The following is a 23,606-nucleotide window of genomic DNA, read 5'->3' as shown; positions in this document are numbered from 1 at the left end:
GGCCCCATATATTTCGAACACATGTCACCCTTTTTGGAATGCCAGATGATGAGGTTTTAAGATGATACCGTCTTCCTCCAAAAATCATCATAGACACTCTCTCATTAATAGAGAGTGATCTTGAGCGGCAAATTGACAGTCCTACAGCAATTCCACCACTTACGCAATTAATGGTGGTGTTACATTTCTGTGCCTCAGGATCGTTCCAAACAACGGTGGGAATAGTGGCGGGCATCTCACAATCCTCCTTTTCCCGGAACCTGAGGGCAGTGATGGAGGCACTTTTCAAGCATCTCCATCATTTTATTCAAATGCCTTTGGATATGGGTGCCCTTAGTGTGGCCAAGGCCAATTTTTACCAAATAGCTGGCTTCCCACACATCATAGGGGTTGTGGATGGTACTCACATACCACTTCAGCCTCCAGCACGGCTGGAGGCAATATTTAGAAACCGTAAACACTATCACTCCCTCAATGTCATGGTGGTATGTGATGCCTCCCTCCAGATCCTGTCCCTGAATGCAAAATTACCAGGAAGTGCACATGACTCCTTCGTCATCCGGCAATCAGGGATATGGCACAAATTAACCAACCTACAAGCTGGTGATGCATGGCTTTTGGGTAAGTGGAGACCTTTAGTACATAACAATGTTAAGCTTCATACAGAGTGAGCCTGATGTTGTCTTTTCGTTTTCACAGGAGACAGTGGCTACCCTTGCACGCCCTGGCTGCTCACTCCTTATTTGGCTCCCACACCAGGGCCACAAAGTGAGTATAATTCCGCACTTACTGCCACCAGGCAAGTGGTGGAGCACTGTATCGGCCTTTTAAAAGGCCGATTCAGATGCCTCCACCGCTCTGGTGGCGAACTCATGTATTTGCCGGATATGGTTTCGAAAATTGTGGTCCTGTGTGGGATCTTTCACAACATCACCATAAGGAGTGGTGTCCCAATGCAGCCAGAGGATGCCTTACCTGAGGATGGCCCCCCCGAGGTTGGTCGGAGGTCAGTATGTGGGGGGGCCATACGCGATGATGTGGTGGCCAGATTTTTTAGGTAATTATTTGCCAAAAAACAGTGTTGATACCTAATGTGGTTGGGTTTGTTTGAGAGCATCTAATTTTTTGCTAATTTGTTTCTCCCTCTTCTGTTTTTTTACATAATCTTTGGCACTCCAACGATGACTACTTCCTGCTACCCTTACAAAACCTGTATGTGGATATTTTGTGGCTATATTCGGGAACACTTCTTGCCACGCCATATATGTGGAATCATGTTGGCATGGTCCTTCGTCAACCAGTTCTTGATTGTTTTTTTTGGGTGTTTGTTTATTGGTATGTGTTGTATTTGAGATTATCACTGTGTGTTTTGTTGGTGAGTGACCACTTTGCATTTTCTGTTATGTTGGTAATAAATTTTTTTAGAGTGAAATGTTGCCCCTTTTTGGTAACGTTACCACCAAGTGTAACCAGGTTCACACATGTAACATTTGACTAAGGGGTAATCCAGTACTGACGCCATTTGTGCAAAAATGATTCCTTTATTCTGGGTCCAAACCAACACCAAAAGGAAGCCTGTACAATCCTTTTGCTTTGTAATATTGCCCTAAGCTGCTTGCACACCAACTAGGAACCTGGAAAATGTTTAAATATCTAATTGTGACTACACCAAAAAAGGGAAATCAGATTTGTACTGGTAGGTGTTTCTTGTGGCTGTTTGTCCCAAAAATACAACACACACTCTTATTGGCCCAAATGTGAAATCCTTGCAGGAACACTATACTTATGTCAGGGTAAACAATATGTGGTTGGGACCAAACAAATGAGCCAGAACGTAACTTCAAACAAAACAATTTATTTACAGAATGGTGAAAAAAAAAAAAACTACTCCCTAAGGAGGACCGACATACGGTCAAGGACCACCAGCACCCCGATGATTTGGCTGTGCATCTGGGCCACACATCCGGCTAAATTTGCCCGAAGCCTCTGTTCCTCTGTGGGTGAGAAAAATTGGGGATTAATACAACAATAGTGAAACCACATAAAAAACAATTAAACAAACAAAAAAAAAAAGATGCAATAAAAATCATCACACTAAAATGGTGTAGGGCAAAAATACAAGGCCTATGTCCAAATTCAGACAGGTGTGCTATGTGTATGTTGAAAACAGCAGTAACAGGTTACGGCAAATGACCAAAACCACTTATTTTTGTGTTAAACAAACAAAAAACATAAAATTAAAATCAACAAGCAAACAGTTTGTGTCGAAAAAAAACAGCAAAAAAAAATATACCAGAAGACCCAACGCCAGCTACAGAAGGCCCTCCATCGTCCTCCTCGGAGGTGGGTCCATTCCCCAAAGATCGGGGCGGTGTAATGACCGACTCCGGGGAGGTGGTCATTCGAAGAGGGGTGGTTGGAGGAGAGGGGGAATTGGGACGGAGGGGAAGGAGACCAGAGAAATCTGGCTGAGGGTGTAGGAAGGCTGGGGAGGAGGGGGGAATAGGGGAAGGAGTGGAGTTGGAGTGTTGGCTGGGGGTGGGGGAGAGTGGCCGTGCTCGCCGTCTGGCGGGACGCTGATGGCGTAGTCTTCGCTGGGCCCCTAAAAGATGGTAAACAAATTGTGGTTAGATACAACACAAATCCGCAAACAAAATCAAATTCAAATGCACCCCCAAACCCAAAAAAAAAAAAAAAAAGAGAATGATTAAAGATGAAAGACACGGAAAACATAGCCATGCAGATATGTGGAGAATGATTAAAGATGAAAGACACGGAAAACATGGCCATGCAGATATGAGGAGAATGATTAAAGATGAAAGACACGGAAAACATGGCCATGCAGATATGAGGAGAATGATTAAAGATGAAAGACACGGAAAACATGGCCATGCAGATATGAGGAGAATGATTAAAGATGAAAGACACGGAAAACATGGCCATGCAGTTAGGGCCACAAAGACAAACATGAAAACCACAATCCATTAAACTTACTCGCAGCAATCTGCATGCAAAAGCATGCCAGCAAGCGGGGCATCTGCCGTTGCAGGTCCGACCACCTGCGCTCCAGCTGCCCGATATGGCGGCGTGAGCCGAAGGAGCGCAGGTGGGCCCGAACCTCCGCATATACGGATCGCTTCTCCCGGTTGGTGATGGGTGGAGGCTGGCTGGTTATCCACCGATCCATCACCTCTGTAAGCACCAGCAGCTCGCACCTGGTGAATGCGGAGGCTCTCATGATGGCAATGGAGTTTTGGCAAAAAATCATTTTTGATAAAGTGCTCAAAAATTTTCTGATTGGCTAATGTATTTAGGATATTAACAGGAGCAATTCTATTGGTTAGTGTATGAGTCATGTGTTCGACAGGGCCAGAAATCTGAGGAGACTCATGATAGGCTTAATGCAGTGACATGCGTAAGCTAATTTACATTAAAAAATGAACTCCATGAAATATGCGGGGCTAAAAACAAATATACCAATTATTTTATAGGGGTTAACATGTATTTTGACAAATAAAAGCGAATGTTTAAGCCGTACGTATTCTGCGGGTAAACACAAACACGGACATAAATAAAGTTTATTGCATTGTGTAAAAAAAAAAAAAAAAACAATTAAGCTAATTGATATATTGATTGGCATGTTACGATTGAGGGAGGTAGGCAGAATAAACGAGCAGTTAATCGAAATGTCTCAGGCCAACTTCCGGGTAATACTAGTGCGTGCGTTCCCTTCAAACCACTTCGGGGATGTACGCTCGCTTTTTGGCACGCTCGTTAGTTAGAGGAGGGGTCGCCTGAGTTTGGGGAGGATGTATTGATGCGAACGAAAATACGAGTGTGTGCCTGAATTTAAATATTTCTTTAAGTTAGCCTAACGTACGAATGGCCACTTGCGTCCGGGTCTGAATCAGGCCCTTAGTCTCTTCCTCAAAGCCCGACCGTGTCATACACATAGAGGAATCAAAGCAGGCTTTCCTTAATCTTAAGGATAGTCTGACAAAAGCACCTGCATTGGGAATACCTGATTATGAAAAACCTTTTGATTTGTATTGTACGCAAGCTGATGGTTGCACAGCAGGTGTCCTCACACAAAAACATGGTGATGCCAGTAGGCCCGTAGCATACTACAGTGCACAATTGGACACTGAGGCAAGATCACTCCCACCATGTTTAAGAAGTGTAGCAGCAACTGCTCTTTTGGTCAGTAAGTGTGAGGATGTGGTACTAGGCCATGAAATGATTATCTATACTCCCCATGCTGTATCTACTCTGCTGAACTCTGCCCAAACCAGACACATCTCTTCAGCTAGATTTACCAAGTGGGAACTAGCTCTAATAGCCCCTGCAAACATCACTGTTAAACGATGCCATACATTAAACCCAGCAATGTATTTACCATATGTGCAACGTGATGCACAAAGGTTGGAGGGAGACGGGTTGCTAGTGGGTAGTGAGTTCAGCAGACATAGTGATGCACATGATTGTATGGAATATTTGAACCAGACCTTTACTGCAAGACCTGACATACATGACACACCTTTAGAGAATGTGGATGTGACATTTTACATGGACCACATGGACGGGAGTTGTCATAGACAAACAGACACAGGTGAGTTGTGTACAGGTTATGCTGTTGTAAATGACGAAGAAATCATAGAAGCCGAACCTTTAGGACCACCACACTAGGGACAAGAGGCGGAACTGGTGGCACTAAAGAGAGCATGTGAGTTAGTGGAAGGTAAATCTGCTAATATCTATACTGACTCTAGATACAACGTCGGAGTAGTACACGATTTCGGTGCCTTATGGCGTCTGAGAGAATTTATGACAGCAGCAGGTACACCAATTGCACATTCCAAACATATACAAGGACTATTAACAGCAATCCAATTGCCAAATGCAGTGGCAGTAATTAAGTGTAATGCCCATACATGTGAGGATGATCTGGTGTCACTGGGCAACAACAGACCAGACGAAGCTGCAAAATGGGCAGCAGGGTTAAAATTGAATGTACCAATGGAACAAATTATGTCTTTTCAAACAATTGATATGCTGAAATAAATTGAGATGCAAAATTTGTATTCTACCCAGGAAAAGTCTGGCTGGTAGTCCAGGGGATGTGGGCAAGAGTCCACTGGACTCTGGAGGGATGGACAAGGTAAGCCAGTAGCTCACAATGCATATTACCCCAGCCTGGCTGAGGCAGCACACAGTCTGACTCATCTGGGAAAGCAAGGCATGTGCAAATTGATGAGAGCATACTAGTGTTCACCGGGTTTCTCTTCTCAAACAGAAAAGATAGCAATGTCCTGTCTGACCTGCTTGAGGAAAAACATTGGGAAAACGATCCCTACCGAAAATTCCCACATTCCACTGGCTGATGGACCTTTCCAGGTGATACAAATCAATTTCATCCAATTACCACCCTGCAGGAATCTCAAGTATGTATTAGCGTGCGCTGTTGTGTTTTCCAAAGGCATACCCAGCTGCCACTATGTGGAAGGAAAGCATATAAGTGGCTCTCTCTGAGTACCAAAGGTTTGTGTTACCTGGGAAGAGTAGTCCCAGAGGTTATGACCCTTACACATGGTAAAATGCTTGGTATTCATAAAAACACATCATCACCATATATTCACACACAGTATGAACACAGAGGCAAAATAAATATGATACCTGGTGATGTGCACACAGTTAATTAGTGAGACAACTTGCTTTCAAGTCTTAGTAGCATAGGATCCCACCAGGATCCCTCAGGGTACACTAAAGTTTAGATATATCCAATACCTTGCTAAATTGATAGATAATATCACCGAGATGTATGATGACACATTCAGGTATACAGGTAGGGAGTTGCAAGCATACAAGACAGAATTGGTGCAACACAGACTAGTGTTAAATTATTTAACAGCTGTCACTGGAGGGTATTGTGTAACTTTGGCCACCCAATTTGGAGTAGTGTTGCACTTATGTCACAAATGATACCAGTGACCGCAAGGAGGTGATAGACCTGAAGATGGATGAAATTCTGCAGTTAAAATGGGAATTTCGGAAGAACCATAATGCTTCAGTGGCTGAAGTAGAGGAAAAGGTAGTGGAATGGGTTTCATGGTTGAACCCAGTGAAATGGTTCTCAGGCCTAGGACAGTGGGTCCAGGAAATGATCACAAGCATAGGTAAACTTCTGGTTGTCATCATAGTTGTCATCCATGAGTTGGAGGAGAGCAAGGAATTTGGGGGATTTACTCACACACAGCCACTATGAGCAAACCTGCAGAAGAAAAACTAAAGTGAAAGGCACGTATCCCTGCGGTAGATGCAAAGCTTGTAATTTCATTATTACAATTAATGAAATACAAGATAGATTTGGAAACAAGATTTCTATACAAGAATACTTTAACTGCAATACCGTTGGTGTAGTCTACTGCCTATTGTGCCCATGTGGTTATAGATATGTGGGCATGACTACACGTACTTTCAAATTACATCTTTTAGAACATGCCTGTAATATCAGGAATGCTAGATCGGATGCCCTTAAAATGAAGAAACTCACCTCAGTTGCCAGGCACTTTTTGCAGAAACACCATAGTAATGTGGGGCAACTACAAGCCTTTTGCCTTGAAAAGATTTATATGGGCATTAGAGGAGGAGATCTGAATACCACCTTGCTACGTAAAGAAACAGAATGGATCTTCAAATTGGGCACACTCATTCCGGGAGGCCTAAATGGGTACAATAGTTACAGTGCCTTTCTATAAACTAGATCTCGAAAAGTAGTTCTTATCCATTTAATAAAACCTTTGTACATTTTGGATTCTTTCCTTCTTTATTTACTACATCTCATATTTACAGTATATGTGCATATCACGTGTACCAATATACCTTTATTTATATGATATTAATTTTCACTAAATATCCTGATGATGGTTACTTTTATCACCTTTTTTTCATATTACACTATCACTAGTCATATTTTGTTGACTATATTTAAAATATATATTTTCTTCACCCATGTTTTAAAAATGTTTTCATAGTTTTGACTATGGCTACAATATGTTAGTAGCATAATTCCTTTATTCATATATACAACATGGTTATATAGAGATCCTAGTAATGATTTACATCTTATTAATTTTTTCCTAATATTATATCTCTTTTATCACAATATCATATTAACAGTGCAAATATCTATCACATTTATTTTTATTTTATTTTGAAAAAAAAATGTTCCTACTTATATGTCATGATATTATTATTTCCACTATACATCCCGGTAATAGTTTATTGGACATCACCTCTTTTTTCATTCACACAATATATATATATTTTTTCACCTTCACTCATTACCTAAGCATTTACTATAATTATTTTGTATAAACCGCACAATAAACCCTTTTTTACACATAGATAACACTTATGACACTATTAATTAATTAAATTTTCTTTCTTCATTTCTTCTTTTCTTTTGTTGTATCCTTCATGTAGCACAGCACATATTGGTGTTAGGTAGGATTTAATAATAATATTATTATTTTATTTAATAAATAATGGCACTAGTTGAGTGCAAGTGTTTTAAATATAATTTTACCATTATTAATTATTCACTGAGATTATTTTATACTATGGTAGAATGTATATATATATGAGTAAGTAGCACTAGTTATAAATATTTACACTGTTAGAATTTATTAATTTATTATGTACGATGTAATTATGATCTATTTTTATTTTATCTATGAATAATTTTATGGTTACCTTAATATAAGATTTCCACATTTTTCGTAGGCAACAATAATATGAATTTTGACAAATGTCACTTCTCAAAGTATAAAGAGGGAAGCCGCTAATAGAGTAGGCTTTTCTGCCCTGATAATGAAAGATTAAGACGCGGTTTCTATTACCTATAGGAACTGACCTTCATGACCAATTAGTAGATGATTGGTGATACTATTCCTTTTATACTCAGGCCTGTTAGGTACTGTCATCACACCATTTCCTCCGTGAACAAGCTGGTACGGTGAAACACGCGTCGGAGCAGCAAGGCAGCATTGGGTGTCTGATGATTTATTACCCGACACACCCCTCCATCAGGTTCTGTATCCCCGGACACCTTTTGTACTATTGCTTCAAGTGATCCTTATTTTTACATGTATATGACCCAGTTAGATCTTCCTCTTCATGATAGAGGTTACCTGCGGTCATTCACTGATAAGTAAAAAACTTTTTTACACTTGATATATCTCGTATCAATGCAAACACATTTGTTTAACTATCATTTATACTACAGTACCATTGATCTGTTTAATTATATGTAGTTACTGCTCTTATTTGACAGGTTTATTTTCAGCGTTCTCTATAATACCAGATGTAACTATCTATGCGGATTTCATCTGATTATATGGGGACTAATTTATGTACGCCAGAATATCTATATATTTTGCTGGTATTACTAGGATATATATTATTCACGTTAATCCAGCTTTTTTGTTTAGATCCATTAAATTGTATCCTGTTAAAATAGGGGATCATTGCATTAATAGGTAGTACAAGTGTTAGCAGTTATTTGCTGCTCTTACTGAGATACAAATAGAATTTAATGTAGAGGTCACTTGCGGTTATATTCTGATATAATTAACATTGAAATACGCTGTATCCTATTTAAATTATCTACTCAACATTTTTATACAACTATGTTTCTTTTTGTGACAACCAAGATATAGTTATATATATAAATAGGATTTAATGTAGAGGTCACTTGCGGTTATACTCTGATACAATTAACATTGAAATACGCTGTATCCTATTTAAATTATCTACTCAACATTTTTATACAGCTATTTATCTTTTTGTGACAACCAAGATATTGTTATATATATGCAGTTACTTTATCTTCTGACTAATTGGCTCCATTACCAAATGGTATATCAGATGTAGTTATTTATATGGAAATTATCTGACCTACTATGTTTCATATGATGATTTCTTAGATATGTCCTAAGTGTCAATATTCTATACCACAATATTAGGACACAATCTATGTGAATGGAGTTCATCGTCTGTTTTCATTATTTACAACGTAGTAATTAATTGGCTTTATTATTAAATGTCACACCTGATGCAATTGTCTGGATGGTAACGAGCTGATTTATTGCAATTCATACAGTGACAATTTGGGTGTGTCCTAGTTGTTATTATATTATATTGCAGTATTATTTACATACTTTTGTGAATTTGTTGCCTGTCTTCATCATTTACAATGTTAGAGCCGCATTTTCACTGAGATAGAATTTCATTCAGGATAGACATAGCGTTGAGTATTATTGATCTTTATTATTATCATATTTCATTATTGACGTTTACTGTCACTTCTCTATCCCTCTATTAACTGATGGCTACCTCAAGTTAGTAGTTCTCTCATTAGGGGTCCAATTCTACACAGTAAGACCCCTAACAGCAGAAATGAATGCTTGAGTAACACTGCAGTTATACTGTTGTTTCCAAGGGCAACCTGCCTTTCCAGTAATCTCTCACTCCTCATAGATAGACCGTGGTCCAAGTGAGGAGAAGTAGAATGAGGTTTGGCAGTTTCTATGCCTGGACTTTTCTAAACTTAAATTAAAGACACTTTTATGCTATATATTAGGGGATTAACTGATGCCTGTATGATTATGCTATTTAAGCAAGGATGTATTCACGACATGCTTTAGGAGATAAACTGATGTCTGCATAAAATACGCTATTTAAGCTTGATTCTAATTGTCTTTTATTGTCTGTATATTTTGCTCTTTTTTGATATATAGGCAGGTGTTTGAAATTTACTAATATTGTGTATATTTACATATTTTGCATATGTCTAATAATAATACACAGGATTTCTAGGATTTAAAGTGTATTAGATTCATAACAATTTTTTGACATTTTTTGTGATATAAATTTTGAGTGTTCTATACAATAGTGAGTTTAATTATATTTATTATCTACATTAAAAGTTATGTTTTACTTTATATAAGATTTACCAATACTTAGAGTGCTCACCAAACAGAGTTCCTTTTTCTTCTTTTCTAAACTAATTGGCATATGTGTCAGGTGTGTTCCTACTGTGTTGATGTTTGAAAAATGTAAAGATAAGGTAAACCGGTAGAACGAAATTATGATGGTGGTCAGTAGTGACAATATGAATACTGAGGTAAATGTAGAACTGCATTACAACCCTGAACTAGGAAATACCATTGCATAATGTATTATGTTTAGACATGCATAAAATGTATTATTAAAATGTTATTTTAAAGCACCTCAAATAATGTAAGTCCCTATTCCCACAAAGACTTCCTTTATAGGATAGGTGCATCCCCACACCTTTCCCTTGATCTTCCAGGATCCACAGTGTGCGTATAAGGGTAGTTTTATGTTCCCTCCTAGAGATCCATTATTGATGGATTAAGAACCACCTTGTGCCATCTCATAATAACATTAAATAATATGTCATAATGGAAGCCTAAAACTAAAACTTTAAGATCACTGTATGATATCATGTTGGTTGCTATCAAAGGGTGGACTGTCAAAGCCGCATAATTGGCTGAGACAGAATCAGTTAAAAATTAGATCGGAGCGACAACACCTTGCGAATGGCGACAAGACTCCATCTTAAAAATGAGATCTGCATGACGACATTTTGCAAATGGCTAGCAAGCGCCATTTTAGCGAAACTCACACTTAAGTAAATACGGTGATGCTATTATTAGCATAGTGCGATTGCATATCTCATCATACCCCATATACACATTAAATACGCACAGTTGCGCTGTTAACACCATACGCACATTAGCGACTGCATAATACCCTGCGTACGAATGCTGTTTAATAGTTTCATGCATACGCAACTGCCCCAAGTTAAAAGTCCTCACTACATAAATACAGACAGTCACTAAAACATACAAAGGGATCAACCCTGCAAAACACGTACCATGGTGAACTCTAACTAGAGTCTTTTCCCAAACCCCTAATACTTACACACTGCACACTTACATAAAAGGTTCCATAGCTTCAAAGTGTAATATTCAAGGTTTATTCATTTATTACTAATGTTGTGAAATAAAGATTATTTGATATCTAAGGTTTAGTATATGGTAAGCTGACCGTGTTTGGTGCCGTACTGATCTACTCTGTCTCAACAGCTTCCCGATGTCATCATTGAGAAGATCGCAATATGCATCTACAACTTATGGACTGTAGAGAGTCAAAACACTAAAATGTACTATGTAATATTAGCAGCTTAGATTTGCATGCTGCGGGTAAAAAAAGAGACAAAAGGCTGTCAGAGGCTGACCTGTGTCCATTTGAATTAACCTGTTAACTGTCCTGTAACAGAAGCATCGTGACGGAGAACCAATGGAATCATGCTATATTTGCCTATTGTATTGCCTATCCCTGTAAGAGTATATATGTGTGCTCTCTGACCCGAATCTGGAGTCTTCTTGCTGATGCTGTTGACGGAGGTTTCTTGCTGATGCCGTTATCTGGTCCCAGAGCGCGTGCGTATATAGCAACTGTACCTTGGGTCTGTATGATTTATTTGCGCTAAATTGTCTTTAGATCACAGTGTGTAACCTACTGTTTTTATGTTGAATAATAACCTTTTGTGCATTGGAAACACATTCAAAGTCTGTAGGCATTTATTTTCTGTATGACTCATTACGCTTATTGCGATAATTTTAGAAGGTATAGGCTGGATCGTATAAAGGTGTAGAAGGTATAGGCAGGATCGTACAGAGGTTTTCACTAGGTATCGATAAGGGCTACTTCAGTGTTGTTCTGATGGCTGTGGTGAACGCAAACTGCGAGTTTATGTTTGTCGATGTGGGGAAGAATGGGCATTGTTCTGATGGTGGCTCCTTTCAGAAGACGTTATTCTACCAAAGGCTCACCAGTAACACCCTACATTTGCTGTCCAGAGAGGCAATGAAATATGGGCTGAAATTTGTAGTTGTGGCTGATGAGGCTTCGCCCTTCATGAACATTTAATGAAGCCATTCCCACAGAGAGCCTTGAACCATGATTAACGGGTTTTCAATTACTTCCTATCTCGTGCAAGGTGAATTGTGAAGAATGCCTTTGGGATCTTGAGAAACCGATTCAGGATTTTGCATACCCCCATAAATTTAAAGGTGGAGAAGATTTACTTGGAGGTCATGGCTTGCTGTATCCTGCACAACTTCATGCACAAGATAGCCACCAAGCAAATTTTATTGGGTGCACCTGCAGTTGAAGACCCTGATCATCCACAAGAGGTTGCTCCATTCCCTACAGTGGCAGTCCCAGCAGTTATGGAAACCGGATCTTCTTTGGCCAAAAAGTTCAGAGAAGAATATATGGCCTATTTTAATGGGAATGGTGCAGTGTTGTGGCAAGAGTAGTATATTTAAAAACTTTGGAACTTACCATAGATGACTCTGCCGAACCACCAACATCCTCTTCCAGCAGGCTGCACTTCTCTGACTCAGCCATCACCTCTAGAGAAGGTCTCACGGGACCCTGCTGCACCAGGAACATCATCAGCTCATAATACCATAGCATGGGTGTGTATATGCTGTCGGCACCAGCTCCGGAGTGTTTGAAATCCTCCACCTTCTTGTAATGTTTAATGAAGGCAGTACGTAGATTCTGGATCTTTTGGAGCACCCACACTAGGGACGATGCATTTTCGTGATATGGCTTACTATACTCTGACAACTGCAGTAAGGCCTGGTTATGCTTCTGTCTGTTGTTGTATATTTTGGACTTTGTACGCCAAAGACAGTCAAGGTGCCTGTATAGCTCAATAAAGCCAGTTATAAATTCTGGTTCATGATCCAGAGACATTCCTATAGTGAAAAAAAAATAAAAATGGAAAGTAAGAAGGACATATTCATTGGGTAGTTTTAATATGGCTACTCCTAACAGTGGGGGTGGCCAATGAACTATGGGGCCCCTATGTGGACTTATATTCTGGTCATCCCCAACAGTGGGGGTGGCCATTGAACTATGGGACCACCATGTGGACTTATATTCTGGTATGTGAACTTTGGGAATATGTGTCCCAAAATGTTCTATTAATGTGTTTTAGGGTTATTGTTTTTTGTTATTAGAAAAGTTGAAATGTTATTTATTGTGCATAATTGTCCATGGCAGGGGTCTTCAACCTTTGGCCCTCCAGCTGCTGTGGAACTACACATCCCAGCATGCCCTGCCACTGTTTTTATATAACAGCATGCTAAAACTGTGGCAGGGCATCCTGGGATCTGTAGTTCCACAGCAGCAGGAAGGCCAAATGTTGAAGACCCCCTGGTCTATGGGGTCAAACATATATCCAATTTTGTAGAAGTATATGTGCTTTACATTATTACATTGAGAAAACATGGCCGGTGGAGAGTGTATTGACTGATGGTCATAGGAACAAAAACAAAGGTGGCTGCTAGGCACATAGGTGGGCAAGGAGCATGGCTGGCCAAATAGGGTGTGCCCATTGTGTGCCGGGCTCCAAGCTACGGACACTATACAAATGCAAAACATTGGTGACCAGTGGGCATTGTGGGGGACACAATAGGTAGATGGTGGGCATTGCTAGTCACATAGGTGGCCCAGGAGCATGACTGGGCAAACAGGGTGTGGCCATTGCTGGGTAATCAGACAAGTTCAGTGTCTGCAGGGCAACAACTTCTATGCATATATATGCCAAACTTTGGTGGCCAGTGGCCTTTCTATATGCTATACATACCTGCACAAGTGTGGATCCAGAAAAAAAGCTGCTCCTCTCCATTTGGGCACTGTCTGCAGTGGGCATACACAGAACTTGTCACTCAAGTGGCGGGACTCGGACGTTCAGATGCATGATGCGTGGTATGCTGAAAAACATGGCATGATCAGCAAATGAATACGATGGATAAGATGTGCTGCACATATGATCATAAGATCCAATTGAAGGAGCAGCGGGAGAGCGCATCGTATCATATCACAGTTAAAAAATACACGATTTCGACAAGATTGACCGTACGGCGAGTCTAAAAACTTATAATCATCCAATATTCGCGTAGGTGTATGGGGGCCTTAAAAGAGGTGGAGTACAAGTGATGCTGACTGTACGTAGTGAATAACAATTGACAAAGTTATACTGCAGTGTTCAGAGTCTGTATTCGTCAGAATATTAGCTGAATTTACATGTGAATAATGTGGAATCTGTTTTCCTCTCTGTATTTTATTGGTATAACTATTCCGTTTATCCATCTGAAATTTCACACATTTCCATAGAATAATAAATACAGTAATTGTTGGTACACTACAGTGCATGTTTTGTTGTAAGCTTTGTCAAGGCTACAGTATCTATATTTTATTTAGCTGTTTTCAATGAATAACTATGCTGTCATTTCAGATTTTATTTATTGTATACTAATACATATGAAGCATTTTTTTTTAATTATAAGGAATAAATATGCTCAGGGGCTGGCTGGCAACTTTTAGCCTGGGGGGCAAATGCATGCAGGTGGCCCTGGCAGAGGAGTAGCGTGTAGCCAGGTTGCCCGGAGCATGGGCATACCACGGTGCCCCCCCTCAAGTGTTCCAGGGAGGAGGCGGTTCCATATTGGATTAAGGTAAAGTAAAAATAAAGATATGGGGAATCCCCCTGTAGTGGTGCCCATATGCAGTGCCCCACTCTGCCCCTAGAGAGGACCCCCTTATACAGGCCTCCAGTAGTGCCCTCAGTAGTGATCCCCATATGCAGTGCCCCTTATACAGTGCCCCCAGTAGTGGTCCCCCTGTGCAGTGCCCCTTGTGCCCCCAGTAGTAAGCCCATTATATAGTGCCCCCAGTAGTGGTACCCCCTATGCAGTGCCCCCAGTAGTGGTCCCCCCTGTGCAGTGCCCCTTGTGCCCCCAGTAGCAAGCCCCTTAGTGTCCCCAGTAGTGGTCCCCCATGTGCAGTGCCCCTTGTGCCCCCAGTAGTAAGCCCCTTATATGGTGCCCCCAGTAGTGGTACCCTGTATGCAGTGCCCCCAGTAGTGGTACCCCATATGCAGTGCCCTTTATATAGTGCCCCCAGTAGCAGTCCACCCCCCGTGCAGTGCCCCCAATAGTGGTAACCCTTATGCAGTGCCCCTTAAATAGTGGCCCCAGTTGTAGTCTCCCCCTATGCAGTACCCCCAGTATTGCCCTTTATATAGAGCCCCAGCAGTGGTCCCCTGATGCAGTGCCCCCAGTAGTAGTCTCCTCCTCCCTATGCAGTGTCCCTAGTAGTAGTCCCCTCCCCCCTATGCAGTGTCCCTAGTAGTAGTCCCCTCCCCTAGTAGTGCCCTTAGTAGTCCCCCTTGTAGTACCCCCAGTAGTAGTAGTCCCCCCCTTGTAGTGCCCCCAGTAGTAGTCCCCCACTTGTAGTGCCCCCAGTATTAGTCTCCAGTAGTGGTCCCCCCCCTTGTAGTGCCCCTGTAGTGGTCCACCCTTGTAGTGCCCCCAGTAGTAGTTCCCCCCTTGTAGTTCCCCCAGTAGTGGTCCCCTCCTTTTAGTGCCCCCAGTAGTAGTCCCCCCCTTGTAGTGCCCCCAGTAGTGGTCGCACCCTTGTAGTGCCCCAATAGTAGTCTCCCCCTTGTAGTGCAGTAGACACACGTAATTAAAAAAAAACACCGCTCCTCCATCCGTCCTTCCAGGCCAGCCCGCTCTGCATTATGGGAGAGACGTCATGATGTCTCTCCCATTACCCACTGCAGGAGCTGGAAGATAGAGTGGCTCCTCCAATGGGCATAGCAGCAGTCAATGAGAGTCTGAAAGACTCTCATTGGCTGCTACTTAAAACAAACACACTGCTGTCAGCGCCGGTGGCTGTGTGTTTGTCAGTCACTGTGTAGTGCTGACCAAACTCCGTCCTGTCGGCGCTACATGCGCGGTGCAGCTGTGTCACAGAGACTCAGACTGCCCATGGCCCACATGGCGCTCTGGCCCTGGGGGCACATGGCATCCTGCCCCCCAGCCCAGCCCAGCCCGCCTCTGAATATGCTCTCCAATACATTCACCTACTGTGCTTTGCTTTATTTTGTAAGAGGATTATGGAAATCTGATGGCCAGCCCAGGAAACTGCAGGGTCCTATCTCTTACAACATTGTCTGTGCACACTGTTATGCTGGCTCATGGGAAAGTCAGAGATGATGGTTGGAGTACAATACTGTACCATTAGCTACCTGGCATATTGACAATTTCGGAGATATTCATGGAAAAAAGATCCAGGTCAATCACATGATTTTTGGGCCTTTTACAAATTTTGATCCCCAGCCACTTTCTACTTGAATGCTGATAAATGGTATATCTCACAACCCCTATACACCAGCATCATTAACTATCCTCCTGTAGCCATTGATTCCCCTTTAGCAAAATCTCTCACACTCCAGTGGCCATAGAACCCTATGTAACATTTTTTCCCACCCCTGTTTCCAGAGATTCCCCTGTAGAAATAGCTTCCCCGATTCACCCTCTACTATTGAATAATTCTTATAAAACTTCTTAAAGGTAAGTGCTGACTGTGAGATATCAGACCCCAACACCCTTAAATATGCTACATACATATTTACATACATACATACATACATACAAGACACAACACAGATAATTGGTATTTGTATGGACATCAATTTATTGATGACAAAATTAGCATTAAAGTATAGTATGATAGCGCGAAAGATCAGCATCAAATGGTCAGGCCCTGCAATCCTACAGTCAGGGAAAGATTAAGGCTTGTGGGGGCCCTGGTTCAAATTAAGTGCAGGGGCCCCATCAATAAACTTGCCACGGCCCCACACAGCAACTACTATGGCCCTTACCTAGGCAAGGTCTCATCATACTACTGTCCACGACACTGCTGGGCACAGATTCCTGGCAGCATAGTGGACATAGGGGCCCATTTAACTTTATATATTTGCGGCTTAATCCCCAAAAACACCCATTTTGGGGGGTTCTCCACAAATATTAAATTTCCCCCATAAGTATGACATGGGGACAACAGCAGATATTCCTGCTGGCAGCCGCATCTCCCATAGGTTTCTATGGGGGATATTGTGCTGGCAAATTTATCAATTTCCGTAATGCGATGTATTCTGTAGATTGGCTACCACAGCGCTCACAGATAGGAAGTAGAAATATACCCACTAGCTGCTCTCCCAGGAAGTGTCCCAAACTTCTTATCATATATAGAAACAAAAAATAGAGGAAAGAGTGCTCTGTGGTATTTGGATATGTACACGTGATGAACGTCTAAATGAGTCTTAATCCTTATCTAATTGAAATCTCCAAAAAATTTGTATGTATGTCCTCCTGTGTTTAGAATATATATCTCTCTCTCCTCCTGTGTGTAATATCAAGCACAAAAACAGGTCAGCAATAACTTGAGGCTGGGAGTTGAGAATTAATATCCAACAGAAAGTCGGATAAAACAAGTCTCAGATAAGCAAAAGAGTCACTATTGCAAGCGTGGTAAACCACAATATGAAAGAGTCAGTATCATAGGATACGGCATATAAACCAATAACCAATATGTAAATCAGGCAGGCAAAACTTTAGGCAGGGTGTGGTATAAACTGATGTAGTCTTTATCCAAAAATCTGCAGGTAACCACCTTCATCACAGTTCTCACCACCTCAGAAAGGAATGCAGTATCAGATTGCTTTGGACACTATGTGGCAGTTTTAGGCAAGAATAAAATTACTTACCAAAAAACATGGTGTCTGCTGGTCCATCTCCTCTCTGCATCCTCAGTTGCTGTGTGTCTGTGAGTGAGGGGCCCAAATATGTGCAGCCAGTAACACTGAACTCAGTTGTACAGTATATATACAAACTGCTATTTTAATGAGCAAACAGTGTTACAGAGAAATACCCCTCAAACGGGGTTTTGCATTTAAAGTATGAATAAAATCATTCAAGGGAGGTGTGAAGGTACCAACGCATTTCGTCCCTCTTTGGGACTTTTCAAGGGCAAATTGTTTCTGTGTTACTTCTGCCATCTTTTATTCACTTAGTCTAAACACCAATTAGTCAAGGAGTGCGGCGCCAAGCCGCACTTCCGGGTTTTGTGTGGTGCCCATGTGCAGTGAGCACTTAGGCATGCGTGCCACAGAGTCTATTTTCAACTAATTGTAGACATCAAGAAGCCTTGTATTAGATGTAACGTCTGGGTGTTGTCTCCCATTGTTCCTTTAATCAAGATGGTAAAACCGTCTGTGATTTTGTCCTCAGTTATGGCGGTGGCCATTTTTGGTAACGTTTTTTACATAGAAACTGTATGGTATGTTTGTTTATGTGTAGTGAGTCCTCCTAAATAGTGATAACAGCAGCCATTTTTGATTGGTCCATTGTACCCTCATTACCTTCGGGTTTATCCCAGCAATATACATCAGTATGTGACATTAAATGGACATATTGTATTATCATTCAACTGAGTGACTAATCTTATATGTTAAAAATCCTTAGCAATCTTGAATTAGATGAATCAAAAAACCATTAAAGTTAAATAGATATGTATTACTATGTGCTAATTATAAAATGACTTTGGTTGCAGAATGAACTAAAATCAGTATTTAATCCTGGTCTTAATTACGACCTTGAATCTCAAGTGTAAAAATAATAATACACCTTCTGATAGGGATAACAGGTAAAAACCATCGAGGGGATGAATGATCCTAATTATGGGTCTATGTTGAGACCGCCTGGATAAAGAGTCTGTAAGTCATGAATCCATCTACTCTCCACATGATCTATTTTTTCTAACTTATTACCTCCCCTACAGTTGTAGTGGATTTTGTAAATCCCCATGGGGTTGCATTGGTGGATTGTCCTAAAGTGTTCAGGGGCACTATGATTCTCAAAACCTTTAGATATATTTCTGCAATGTTCATTAATGCTGACTTTAAATGTACATGATCAGGAGAATATAATCAATGCAAAGGTCTAAAATACATGATTTGTTTTTGTAAATAACACGACATTTGGACTTATATATTGAGTATAGAAATATATATTGTATTATAATTGTGAATAGCATTTCTGTATACTCAGGATTGAAACTTTGAATGTTAAGAATCACTTAGCTTGAAGTTAAATTACTCACTGACATATTGATACACTAGCAGTGAGACAGGGATCGTTTGTTACATGTAAATGCATATTTTCATATGCATTATACTGTAGGTGATTACAGTTTCCTACTTATGTGTACACCCTGCAAAATGCTTAACATTCCTCACATTACAAATAATTATTATAAGAGGATGACAATTTGTATGAGTTTGATGGATTAAACACTATGGACCTGATTCAGACCCGCTCACTAAGGCTCGATCGCTTGCAGCTGCAGCACGTGAGATAAAGCAAAGCGAGCGCTCGCAATGCACAATGCAAACAAATATACTCCCATCACAATGAAAACACACCTACCGGACCACGTTACAGAACGAGCGATGACTACACTCATAGTAGTCTGACAGATGCAGCCGTCACCCTATCCGGCCATCGCAATTACTTGGCAGAGTCATGTTTTCTCATCTGCACTTTCGAAGGACCCTTTAATTGTTTCTGATGCAATTGCAATCAGTGTAAATTTGCACCTTTTTTTAAATTCTAATTTACATAGGCTGGAGTTAGCAAATTGGATGTCCCCCAACTTTGTTTGTCTAATTATATATTCTCGCTCTCAGTATATATATATAAATATATATATATATATACATATATATATATATATATATATATATATGTGTATACTGTGTATATATATATATATATATATATATATATATATAGAACTATCTACCAACCAAGGTTTTTAAAGATATATATATATATATATATATATATATATATGTACACATTAAAAATTACATATATACGCAAACATTGAACTAGATAGTTCTACTTTATTAAGATTTTACTTATAGAATATTTGACCTTTTAATAAAAACACAACACATTTTTTTTTGTAAAATAAACTTTTTTATTTTATTTTTAACATTTAATCTATAGAGCATTTTGGATGTGGGTAATAGCCTCCAATATAAGGTTGACAGCTGTGGCAATTGTGCCCACCTCCCTCCTCAGAAACTCCAGAAGTGGCTCCTCTTATTCAACTGAAATGTAAAGGAAAAGCAAAATTATTTATTAAGTATTTGTTATTAAATCCAAACAGTTTGACATAAAACCCACCACCACAGCCATGAATAATTTGTGTGTATCCCTTCGCCAGATAGTACTGCACAATGTTTCACATTGGCTACTGAGGTTAATGCTGCTTTCACATTGCATTATTTTCTGGTTCCTAAATTTGATATACTGTACATTGCATTATGGCATCTGTGACATATGTACCTTGATGTCCTTGGGCCAGAAATTCTTGGGTGGAAGCAGCCCAATTGAGCTTCAAGAGGAGTGGGTGGGGGAGGCAGGTTCAGGGATGGTTGATATATAGCAACACCAAGAGTTTTAAAATTTGCAGTCATGGATTCTGAGGAGGCCAGTGTACAGGACTGCATGATTGATATACATGATTTTCTGGATGAATTTGGTTTGGGAATAGCATCAGAATTGAAGTTGTGGACACACTTCCAGATGTGGCTAAGAAAAGTGTACCTAAGCCCACACCAGATGATCCTCCTCCAGCACCTACAAACACATCACCTCCAAATGTTGCTGGCCCTTCAGATGGAACAATACAAAGTCAAGATAAACCTTGTTGGGTTACAGATACCCTCATCCAGGTGACACCAACCAGGTTCACTTTTGGACATAAGATTCCTTTTTCTGTAAGGAAAAAAATCTGGGTGAAATTTGCCAAGATCATCAATCAGAAGCACTCCACTCAGTTTGAGGCATCTTTTCTTCATAAAAGGTAAGTTTTTTCAATAAATTTCTATTATTTGGATACTGTAGACAAAATGTTTTCTTTTACTTTTGTTTACCAAACCAAAAAATATAAAAAAATTAATTTGCTAGCCAAATGATCAATATATCTGTTTCACTCATATTTTTGGAAATAATTGAAGCAAAATTTATCAAAAGGTGGAGTGACGTTTGCAGTTGACTCAAGACGAAGCTGAATTTGCAAAGAAAACACTTTAATGGGCCAGGGGGTCCCCTCATTGACACCTTGGCTTTGACCCAAAGGCAACATCCACTTTTGGGGACCTTAGATTGGAGTTTAGTGGTGGAGGCAAAAATAGACCCACATGCTGAGTCTGGTAATTATTAGCATACACCTGTCTCTGTATCTGTCTATATTTGTATTACTTTATAATTATAATTGCTTTTTCTACAAGTTTTTAGGAAGTGACATGGCTGAAAGCCTGCAGATGGATGGGGTGACAGCACAACCTATATCAAATATGCCCCCCCAATCTCCACTGCCACCCTTACCCAAGTCCTGGATGGGCTTAGGGTGGCAGTGTTAAGGCAATCAGCAGCCATGGAGGCAGTCCAGTCCAGCATGTTGGAGCAAAACTCCTTTCTAAGGTCCATAAGCCAAGATGTCAAGGAGATCAAAGAACATCTGACTGGCCCAATAGAAGGTGAGGTGGACCAGTGCCCTGCTGTGGCTTGACCGAGCACCCAGCAGGGTCCACGATGGTCCACCCAGATCCATAAATTCAGCTTGCCAGAGTCGGCTGCAAAGAAGAAGAAATCCGATTGATGACCTTGACTTTATTTCACCCAGAACTTTCCTAATGTATGTCCAAAAATGTAATCTGGTTAGTGTCCCTGGAAGGCCCACAAGGAATATCTTGATAGTGTATCGTTCCATGTGATGGGCCTGCCACATTTTGATGTGATGTGTTTGTAGGAGATGGAGGAGGCACATCTGGTGTCAGCACAGGCACACTTTCCTCACCCACATCTGTTACTGTATCCACATCTTCATTTTCTGATGGTAATCCTAAACCAAATTCGTCCAGAAAATCATGTATTTTTAATTATTTAAATTGTTTGTATTTTTATTTATTAAAATCCTATTTTCAATTATGCATTTATAAAAAATGTTAATTATAACAATTATGGATTTTGAACTCTAAAAAATCCCCCCAAAAAACAAAAAATAGAATATCTAATTTTCAATGAAAGAATGTTTTTTGTACATTCTTCCAACAGAAAAAAAACCCAATATCCACTATGGTACAGCAAATCCGGCCCTTGCCTGCAACAGTATTGCTAAAAAGGCATGCATTTATTCTGGAATGGCATGCTGGGATTTGCACTTCCACAACAAAAAAAACAATTTGTGAACTTTAAAAACAACAAAAACAAAACAAAACATGTATTTGTGAACTTTAAAAATATAGGGACTATTGTTTGTGAATTAAAAGTTTTTGGGATTGGTATCTTTCTTAATATCCAAATAACAAACAAAAAGAGTAAAAAAATATGCAAATTTACGCATCCACTTTGCTATTATACAATGCAGTGAGTAACACCTGCTACTCTATTAATTGACTGCATAAATCGGCAGAGAAAGAAACCATCGGCAGCACTTGCAGTGCTTGTGGTAGACCCTAGACTACCACAAGCAATGCGAGCAGTTCCATCATAATAGATGCGAACCTACGTGTACAATGACGCAGCCTGTAAATTATGCATGCCCTCAAAACTCCGTTTTGACGGTCAGACACGCCAGCGTTCGCAGCACCACTGCCCCATTCACAAGCACCTTCCCCTGTTACCACCCACAAACGGCACTGTCACTCAAAGTAGCGTCAAGTCTGTACTATGAGCGCACGATTCCCCATCGCTGAAGTTGGCTTGCGCATGCGCAAAGGGAATTATACACATTCACACTGATCAAAAATCGCCCGGCAGCAAGCAATCGCGCCTTAGCAAGCGGGTCTGAATCAGGTCCTATATCTTTACAAAGTAGTAGGTAGGTACGGTGTATTTTATACAGATATAAAGTCCAGGTTACTCCTGGAGTAAGCACGATCTAACAGGTATTACTACTCTTTCCCTCTATTGACTGCAGCTAATCTCAACTAGTAATTCTCTTATCAGGTGTCCAATGCAATAGTAAGACACCTGAAAGCAGAAATGAAAATGTAAGCAACGTCCCTGTCAGGCTGTTGTTTCCAAGGGTAACTGCTCTCTAATATTCACACTCCTTAGAGATAGCTTCGGCACAGGTGGGGAGCAGCAGATTTAGGAGTAGCAGTTCTTTACACTGACTTTTCTGATTCTTATGTACGGTATACCTTCAGACCTCTATGCAGTTTTACTTGTAGACCTTATTGAATATTTAGGGTACAAACTTGGTTAATTATGTTGTGAAAATCTAAAACTACAAACTAAGAAGCAAATGATATCACAATATTTTGCCATTTACAGAGAAAATCAGTACATCTCCATCTTGCAGCACAGACATTTGTGGTTCTATTGATATGAATAACATTTTCAGGGTGAATGATCCCTATTAATGTGTATGTTTCTTTGATATTTCTGTGTATACATGTGTTTATGTATGTTTGTTCTGTCTTGTTTGATACCAGGTACAGTTAATTTTATAAGATTGAATAAAAGTAACATTTTATAATGTGTTGATTTTTTCATCAATGAACCGAGAGTGCTCAC

General features: G+C 40.2%; 1 pseudogene; it reads left to right on the top strand.

Annotated features, from left to right (window-relative positions):
- Positions 1 to 12,410, top strand: part of LOC148537924 (uncharacterized) — a 132,059-nt pseudogene extending 119,649 nt beyond the window's left edge.
- Positions 12,411 to 23,606: the final 11,196 nt, after the last annotated feature.

Source organism: Taudactylus pleione, unplaced genomic scaffold (assembly GCF_031769625.1).
Source record: "Taudactylus pleione unplaced genomic scaffold, aTauple2 ptg000042l, whole genome shotgun sequence".
In the NCBI taxonomy this organism is placed as follows: domain Eukaryota; kingdom Metazoa; phylum Chordata; class Amphibia; order Anura; family Myobatrachidae; genus Taudactylus; species Taudactylus pleione.
This window is presented reverse-complemented; position numbering and strand designations above follow the sequence as displayed.